The sequence below is a fragment of the Pituophis catenifer genome, unplaced genomic scaffold, assembly GCF_029215685.1.
Source record: "Pituophis catenifer annectens isolate HBS135680 unplaced genomic scaffold, rPitCat1.0.hap2 SCAF_1, whole genome shotgun sequence".
NCBI classification, from domain to species: Eukaryota; Metazoa; Chordata; class Lepidosauria; order Squamata; family Colubridae; genus Pituophis; species Pituophis catenifer.
This window is the reverse complement of record NW_027256881.1, coordinates 175721658-175730958: the sequence shown is the minus strand read 5'-3', so window position 1 is coordinate 175730958 and position 9301 is coordinate 175721658.

Sequence of the window (9301 nt, the reverse complement as noted above, 5' to 3'; positions counted from 1 at the left end):
TGAAACTCAATGAACAAAGTGAGAAATCCCAACTTAAACAAGAAGACTACACGAAAATAAAACACAACAGGGAACAAACAGCTTCTTAAAAAATGACCCCGTATATGAACATAAAGAAGAAAACCCATATACCCAAACTGAACAAAATAGGGAATAAACAGCTTCCCCGGAAGAGATTGCAGAAAAAAATGCTTTATAAGTCTCTCTGATGATCAGGCAACTCAGTTGGGATCATCAGAGAGACTTTAAAAGCATTTTTTTCTGCAACCTCTTCAGGGGAAGATGTGGTTTAAAAAATGCTTTGAAAAGGCTCTGACGATCCCAGCTGTGTTGCCTGATCGGCAGGGTCTTTTCAAAGCATTTTTTTGCATTTGCAGAAAAAATGCTTTGAAAAGTTTTTTTTTTTAAAAAAGTTGGCCACGCCCACCCAGTCACATTACCCCTCAAGCCATGCCCAGAACCAGTAGTAACAAATTTTACATTTCACCCCTGGTAAGAACAATTAACCAATGGAACAGCTTGTCTTCAGAAGTTGCAGGTGCTTCATCAATGGAAGATTTTAAGAAAAGACTGGACATCCACTTGTCTGGAATGGTATAGGTTTGAGCAGTGGGTTGGACTAGAAGACCTCCAAGGTCCCTTCCAGCTCTATTTTGATTGATTTTTGTCTTTCTTGGCTCCCTTCTGTTGATTGCATGAATATGTGCAACCATGATGTAGCCATTGGATAGTGTTGGTGAAGGACTGGAGATTGAAAAAACACTTTATAGATTCTTGTGTGAAATGACAGAATATATATAGTTCTGATAATTCAAAAGGGTAGGAGAGAAAAAAGATGGGGACTCTATGTTGAAAGATATATTTTACAATGGAATGCATGTTTAAGAAGAGCATTATATGAGGAAAAGAAATGAGGAAACGGGTTTGTCAGGAACAATAACTGCTGGCAAAGGGAATGCCATAGAATCATAAGAAATATGTCCTTACAGGTCTTAAACCAAGAAAGGGTCAGTCAGTTCAAGACCTCGCACTGTTGAGCCAGACTAACCCATTAAAGAAAAAAACAAAAAAAGAAGTGGACATCAAAACTAGAGTTCTGGTCTCCCTTAGGCCCAAAACAGAACTGCAGAACTGCTCAGCCAAGTGTGATGATTCCCCTGGATTTGTCCTCAGTTATCTCTCCAGATGTCAGCTCAGAAGAAGATAAACCAATTCCAGGCACGTCTGGAGGGGTGTTGGTTAATGATGCCCTTGACGTGATGTCCCGGTGCCTGGAGGCCGTGCGGATCTGGATAGGGAGAAACAAGCTCAGACTCAACCCTTCCAAGACCGAGTGGCTGTGGTTCCCGGCATCCCAGTATAGTCAGCTGGTTCCATTGCTGACTATTGGGGGTGAGATCTTGGCCCCCTCAGAGAGGGTTCACAACTTGGGTGTTCTCCTGGATGCACAGCTGTCTTTGGAAGATCATATGACTGCTGTGGCCAGGGGAGCTTTTTATCGGGTTCGCCTGATACGCCAGTTGTGTCCCTTTCTGGACCGGGATGCCCTGTGCACGGTCACTCATGCCCTCGTCACGTCCTGTCTGGACTACTGTAACGCTGTCTACATGGGGCTCCCCTTGAAGAGCACTTGGAGGCTCCAGCTGGTCCAGAATGCGGCCGCGCAGGTGATTATGGGGGCGACACGGCGCACTCATGTAACACCTCTTCTGCGCGAGCTGCACTGGCTCCCAGTGGTCTTCAGGGTGCGATTCAAGGTGTTGGTTATCACCTTTAAAGCGCTCCATGGCTTAGGACCGGGGTATATACGAGATCACCTTCTGCCACCGATAGCTTCCCACCGGCCAATACGCTCCCACAGAGAGGGGCTCCTCAGGGTGCTGTCAGCCAAACAATGTCAACTGGCGACACCCAGGGGGAGAGCCTTCTCTGTGGGGACACCAGCCCTCTGGAATGAGCTGCCCCTAGAGCATGATCCCTGACCTGCGTACCTTTCGCCGCGCCCTGAAGGCTCTTTTATTCCAACAAGCCGGGCTGGCCTAATAGGATTTTAAATTGGGTGTCTGTTAGCTTTTAATTTTGTGGGCTAAATTTATATATTTGTTTTTTAAATTGTTTTTAAATTTTGTAAGTGTATATGTGTTTTAAGATGGCTGTACACCGCCCTGAGTCCTTTGGGAGAAGGATGGTATAGAAGTGTAATAAAATCTAAATCTAAAATCTAATGGGTCCAAGCAGCCATCTTGGTTTGGCTAAAACACAGCTGCAGCAGGGCAGCCCAGAGACGGGTGGAGAAAACATGCAGCTGGAGCAAGTCAGTGATGAGGAAGAGGAACTGCCTTCACCTGATCTAAGAACACATAGGGCAGAGAAAAGGCAGGAGCAGAGAAGATCAGCTAGATTACTTATGAGGAAAAGGCTTCATCTTTGATGGGCTGCACCAGCAGACAGATGGAAGTGATGCTGGAAACAACATGTTTATTTCCTAGCTATGTGTTTGCTGGTTGTTTTGATTCTTGCTTTGCTTTGGATTCACACCATGCCTTGTGAACCCTGGACTTTTTCCCCCCTTGTAAGCCCTCTTGTATTGTGGATTTAATTTTGCCAAGTTTTGATTGGTTTATTTTGATTGGGAAACTTTCAGATGCCTTGTGGACTCATTGGCCATTGCTCTGTGAACTAGCATAGGTCTGTTTCTGGCTGGACTTAATTGGGACAGTTCTGGGGTTTTGGTGAAGGGAGTTTCGAGGTCATATTAATAAATTCACTAAACCACAGTTGTGTGTGTGTGTGTGTGTGTGTGAGAGAGAGAGAGAGAGAGAGAGAGAGAGAGAGAGAGAGAGAGAGAGAGAGAGAGAGAGAGAGAGAGAGAGAGAGAGAGAGCGAGCAGGACAGCACACTAGAGAATGGATGGAAGGGAAGTTCCACAGCAACCTGACAACATGCTACAGGCTGTCTAACCTCCTAACTCCCCTTATTGTAGGGGAGGAGATCCCTGCCCCTGAGCACTTCCTCTCAAGTGTCTTCCTCCTCCTTAAACCACAGATTGCTTGGATGGGAGAACTTTCCCAGGGAAAATACTACTTTCATGGCAGAATATCCTTAAAGAGCTTTAAACTGTCAGCCAGGCAGAGGCTCGATTATGTGGACATGTCTTTGGTAAATGATGAGTGAGGCATCTTTATGTTGCAGTAAGCACTGTGTGTGGATCAGATATATAAAAAGGAGCTCTCCTTTGCTGGAAGTTTTCAAACTGAGTCTTTAGAGTTCTGTGTCATAAATGCTCCCTTAGCTGCGGAACATCTTAGACTAGGTGACCTCAAAGGTAAATTCCAAGTCTATGATCCCATCATCCTTTTAATATGTGGCAATGTAGATAACAAAATATCTTTGCAGATGTTTTAATTTTATCTACAGACTAGACGGAATCTTGGTCAACAAAGCTGGGTACAAAATTTTGGGGAATCTTTATATGTTATTCCCCCAATGGCCAAAGGGTGAATGCTTTGAAAGGGCATATAAGATTGGCTTTACTCATGTCCAACTATATCATTTACCATGAAAATAGCATGGACAGAACAAGGCCAGACATAAGAAATGTGGACATGTGGGGAAATAATTGCTTACTTTTCATTCAATATTACAATATTTCCCTCTCCTACTTTATATATTAAGTATTAATTCATTAATTAAATCAACAAATATCGCTGCCCATCTTGCAAATTTAACTCTGGATGTCTAACAACAACAACAACAACAACAACAAGCAAGAACAATGACAAAAACAATAAAACCTATAATGGTTGCTGGGATCAAACTCAATAAATACTCAAAAGGCACAATATACCGTTGGCCAACTAACCTCCCAACTCCCAGCCCTGCTCCCAACTCCAAGCATTCAACCTTTTTAGAAGGTCAACATAGTCAGGGCCAATCTAACTTCAGGGAGGGGCATGGTGTTCTACAGGGCAGGAGCTGCAACAGAAATACATGCTAATCTGGTCACACTGAATGGAAAAAATTTAAGTAATAAAGACTGTTCTTAAATAAGAATGTCTAATTGTGGTCCTCTTAACCCCTTCTAAATCAACCCATGCAAGAGTGCTTTGGGTGTTAAAGTGCTTATTTCCTGTGTCATCTGATTCCACTAATCCTATTGGCAATGGAGTTTGACCAATACGTTGGTTCATTTTCTTCTGCTGAAGATAACAGAAGGGTCTTATCTTTCTTATGCCTGGAAGGAATATTGCTCTCATGTCCAGGGAAGAACAATCAGCTTCTGGTGACCAAAAAAAATATTTGAACATGGATTTTATTTTACTAACCTGAGAAGGAAACAACACATAATGAACATAGCTAGGACATTTCCAAGGAAGTGGTTGATTATGTCAAGTTACCTATTAAATGATTATCTGTTTCATGATTACGAAAACAGTTTTTGCCTTTTGTTCTGTGTATGCAAATAGGAATATGTTCAGTTGTTCTGGAGGTGAGTGGGTAATTCCACTTGGTAAAGGAAGGTGATTCTCTGTGTACGTACACTACAACTGGCTGATGTTTTCAAAAATGTTTCAATGATATGTTCATGTACAAACCAATTATTTGTGTGAAATAGTGAGGACATCCCACTAATTATAATTTGTATAAGAATATTTTAAGACATACTGGAAACGTATATGAGTTTTTATATCTGTGTAGGCGACCCTGCTTTAACATTGGAGAGTTGGAGATGAGTAAGGAAAATATATTATAAGATTTGGGATGATAATACAGGAGTACCTCACTTTTTACAGATTTTTAATGTTTGAACACATGTTTTGAATTGTTATTATGATTATGGCAGTTGACATATCTTACCTGAGTTATGTATAATCCTTTAGAAGTAGTAACATTTGGTTATATAAGTGAATTATGCATGTATTAAGAATATAAAACCAGGAAAGCATGGGTTATTGCTGTTTTGCTTGAAAAGAATGATTCTTTTCTAAGTAAAGCTAGCAAATATGAAAAATTTGCTATCTGGCCTGAAGGCAAATGTCTTTAATTCCAAGTTCATGGAAATTATTCTCAACTGGCCAGTGCACACTATAGTGTATGTGGATTAAAAATAAGAATATTTTAGTATGCTTTTCACTAAAAGTATAAAATTGGAAAATTATCCTACTTTGGACACTTAATGTGAAAAGACCTAGTTTTCTGGAGCAAGCTCCAATGCTGGGAAAGGTGGAAAGGAGGAGGAGAGGGCAACCAGCAGAAACGTTCCAGTGTCGATAGGTGCAAGAAGACCTGAAGGACTGTTTTAGAGAGACATCATCATGGATGAAATCTATGTATGTGGTTTCTAAGAGTCAACACCAACTTGATAGCACATAATCAATCCATTTGGAAAAGGCTATTTAGGCCACTGAATTCAACTTGTTGCTGAGATAGGTTTGTGTGGGTGTGTGAATACATATGCATATGTGTTTGTGTGTATAGAAAACACTTATTATTTTCTAATTATTATGTCTATAGAGTTTTCTTGGCATCATTACAGAAGGGTTTTTCATTACCTTCCTTTGTTTTTTGGCTTTTTGACTTCCTAGTCCTGCCAACAACTCTAGAATTTCCAGATAGTTTCCCATTTACTAACTAGTGCAGGAATCCAAATTAAATGTTCTCTAAGAGATGGTTATCTGGCTTCCACCTGAACACATTCAGCGAAGATGAGTGTACCACTTTTCCCTATGCAATTAGTTCCTCTACTTAACTTGCTCTCTTTTGGCTAGGAAGAACATTATTTGCCTAATATTCAGTTATGCCTTTTCTGACATTCAATCCACTGTGGCATCCTTTCTAAAGGTATTATCATTACCACTCTTGGTTTTCTCTTCTCCCAGCACCTTCAATCTCTCTTCACAAGGCAGTTAGTTCTCTAGTCATTTTTTGCTGCCTTTCTCTAAATGTGCTCTGAAGTTCGTCTGAATGGGGTGTTCAGAACTGTGCATAAATTTGAGAAGTGATCAATGCAGAGCAAAATGAAACTATTACTTTCTGTGATTTGATGTATTTTAATATAAAATTGCATTTTTTATTTTTTTCTTTCTTTCTTTGGTAGACACATCATATTACTGACTCATGCATTTTGTAATCAATACTGTTCCAAGATACTTTTCAAGAGAACTATGCCCAAACTGGGAGAACTTTGTCTCTGTTAAAATTCATTCTATTATTTTCAACCCAATTCTGTAACTTGTCAAAGTCATTTTGAATTTTATTTCAGTTTTGTATGGTATTAGCTATATCATGTAATTTTGAGTTATTTGCAAATTTTATAAGCATTGCCATCCATACTCAAGACATCAGTAAAAATATTGAAAGGTAAAGGGTCTAGGATTTAACTCTGCTACACCCCACTCAGTATTTATTTAAAACTTTTACAAAGCTTCCCAACTTTTACAAAGTTGAACTCTGGGCAGCTCTCAATCAACAATTAAAACAACATCATTAAAAATGATATAACACGAATCTATTAAAACCATAAATATTGAAAACTTGGCACTGAAGTTAAACTTCTAACATTAAAACTTCTCATCCACCTCCCCCTAGGGTTCTCAGTGCTTGTGGGAAAAGCCAGGTCTTCACTGCTTTATTGAAGGCTAGGAGGATAGTGGCCTGCCAAACATCAAGAGGAAGGGTGATCCAGAGGTCGGGGGCTGTCACAGAAAAAGTACACTCTTTAGATCCTTAGATCCCATAAAATGGCTACGTTTAAGGGAAGGGACTAGGAGTCTCTAATACTGTGGGTATAAATATAGCCTTTTGAGACTTGGAGACTTTAACTGCTGTTTCATGAAAAACCATTATCCACAACAGCGTGCAATGAAACCACATAAGTATGATCACAACAATTAAAACTAAATAGAAGGGCCATAATGACACCAGTAACAAAATTACATTAATTGCAAAGAGCATGTGATCAAACCAAAGCCAGGAAAACAGGCAGGTCTTTAGTTTAGCTGAAAGCCAGTTAAATCCTACAATTTAGAAATATGTTGTAAGAACAAACTTCTGAGGATTATATCACAACATATATTTGCAAGTGATTTGCAAGAATATTTGATCATAGCTGCTAAGAAGATACTGAATATTCAGGTGTCAAACACACAGGGCTTTGTATGTTAGTTTAAGCATAGTGATTATTTACTTAGTACTATTTACTATGGTTTGTATGCCATTCCAACTAGTTCCAGAGGACAGAGAATTAAAAATAGTGAAGTCAAACCATAGCATCACAATGGTGGGGGTGCCATCAACTACAGGCAAGCCTAAATTCAATGGCCTCCAAATGTTCTATCAAGGAGCCATGTTTTCATAGCTTGTGAAAACTTGCCAAAGAGCTGATGATCAGTATTCACTGTGGGTAAACTGTTCCACAGTATTTAGCTGTTTGACAACATATAGCTTATATGGAAGGAGTAGAAAAGTGCTTTTGACAGATACAGCTATTATTCTCTAAGCAAAAGACCCCAAAATAATTTTAAAGTCCATAATGTCCGTAATTCCAGATAATGCTTAAAAGTAGTAACACCCCTGTAAGTCACTAAACTTTAAGTAGTAGTTGGAGGTATAGCACAATCATACAGGCAAGATTCTACTATTACAGCCAATTTCATTTTTTTTTTTTTAAATTTGATTTTATTATAACATATAGTGATACAATCGGTACATTTTCGGTTCATTGGTGCAGTTATATACATATATACATCTACATACATTATTGCTTGTCTTTTGTTGATATTGTTTCTTGAAGCTAGATTTAATTTCAAACACTTAAAAATAATAGTGCTCAACTCCCTAAGACTAAATCTAATACTATTCATATAGATTTTGTTAATTAGTTAAAATTTAATCTCTATTACCTTCTTTATTTCTTTCCCCCATCCATTCGTACCACATGTCCCACATGCTATAAAATTCTGAATCTTCTCTGTCATTAATTTCTGAAGTCAATTTGTTCATTTCGGCGCACTCCAATATTTTTCCAATAACATGTTCTTGAGGTGGTATTTGTTTTTCTTTCCAATACTGGGCAAAGGAAATTCTAGCGGCTGTCAGAATATGTATAATTAAATACTTTTTCTTTTTTGCATATTCAGTTTTCAAAATTCCCAGGAGAAAAGCTTTTGGGTCAAAATCAAAATTTTCTTTTATTATTTCTCTAATCCACACCCATATCATCCTCCAGAATTTTTGTGCCTGATTACATGTCCACCAGCAATGATAAAAAGTACCCTGCTGATGGTCACATTTCCAACATTTAGGGCTCGAATTGGGGTAGATCTTCGCTATCCTGGCTGGGGCCATATGCCATCTATAAAACAGCTTGTATTGGTTTTCCTTATAAGCCGTCGCCTTTGTCATTTTAAGGTTATTATTCCATATTGAATCCCATTCGTTCAAATTTATATTCTGTCCTATATTTTTGGCCCATGCTAACATCGGTTCTTTAACTACTTCCTCTGCCATATCGTACTCCAATAAGTAATTATATAATTTAGCTAAAATTTTGTCGTCCGTACCCATCCATATCTTATCAAATCCATTTATGCTCATTTCAATGCCAAATTCCTCCTTATCTTTTTTATATCTGGATTTAATTTGGTTATATGGCCACCAGTCTATAGAAATACCTTGTTCCATCAATTCTTCCCTTGTTTTAAGGTTCCCTCCCCCATCTAATAATTCATTGTATCTGAACGTTTTACCCATTTCTAATACATTTGGATATATTATAGCCTCCATGGTGGAAAGCCATCTCGGAATTTTCCTATAGTGCTTCTGTCTCATCTCTCCCCATATTTGTATCAAGATCTCCCTTATTTTATGTCTATGGAAGTAAGTTTTTATCTTCTTCCCAGTATCCCAGAGATATGCATGCCAACCCTTCTGGAGATCATACCCTTCTAGAGTTAACAGTCTTTTATTTCTTAGGGTTGCCCATTCTTTCAGCCATACTAGGTTTGCAGCTTTTTGATATAACTCCCATTTAGGTAATCCGAAACCCCCTCTTTCCTTCTTGTCCTGTAAATTCCTAATTGCTATCCTTGGTTTCTTTCCCTCCCAAATAAATTTCCTGATGATGCTATTGAGCTCCAGAAAGAATTTTTTATCTAATTTAACAGGGACCGTTCGGAATAGATACAATAACTTGGGTAATATGCTCATTTTTATTGCCGCGATTCTGCCTAATAATGATATCTGTAGTCTTCCCCACTTTTCCAGATCCTGTTTAATATTTCTAATCAATGGTAAATAATTA